Source organism: Bison bison, unplaced genomic scaffold, assembly GCF_000754665.1.
Source record: "Bison bison bison isolate TAMUID 2011002044 unplaced genomic scaffold, Bison_UMD1.0 scf7180017864239, whole genome shotgun sequence".
NCBI lineage: Eukaryota > Metazoa > Chordata > Mammalia > Artiodactyla > Bovidae > Bison > Bison bison.
The window spans coordinates 1,982,308-1,983,023 of record NW_011494811.1 but is presented as its reverse complement, the minus strand read 5'-3'; positions in this window follow the sequence as shown (position 1 = coordinate 1,983,023).

The window sequence follows — 716 nt, the reverse complement described above, 5'->3', positions numbered from 1 at the left end:
AAAGCAATAAAATCAAATTTCTTTAGCTGCATTCCATTCACCAAGTATTTGGAAACAGTCCATTCATCAGGGTTTTGAGTGATGGGACTGCTCTCTTCCCTCCTTTAGGGAAGAAAGAGAAAATTTGAGCTCTCAAAAAGGTGCTGGGTGCTGAGAGGAAGAGGCTTCTGGGGGTGAGCTGGAAGGAAAGGAAGAAAGGGAGGTCTGGATGGGAGCATATTGTGGAGGAAGTCAGAAGAGTGTGTCTAGGGAGAAAGAGCTAAGCAGGAGAAGGAGCAAGGTGGAGAGGGAGGGGGAGGTATGGGGAGGGGAACCCTGGGGTGGAAGGGCCCTGGGCTTACTACTCCCGGCTTCTATGAATCCAATTAAAGTGTTGAAAAATCAGATCACATGTGAAGCTTTTAACATGAATTTTTCATTATTTCATGGGAGGGGATGTATGGAGGAGGCGGGTAGGAAGCAGCAAAAGTCATTCTGTGGGAATGGGAGGTCCCCTTGTCCATCTTCTCCAGGACACACATGCCTATGTGACACTGGGTCTATGCTGGCTTCTGCTCTGGGGAGCACTGGCAAGTCTAACCTCCTCCCTCAAGTACCTTCTGCCTTTTTTTTTTTTTTTTAAATTTATTTATCTTTGGCTGTGCTGGGTCTTTGTTATCCTGTGTAGGCTTTCTCTAGTTGCCATGAGTGGGGACTACTCTCTAGTTCCTCAGGAA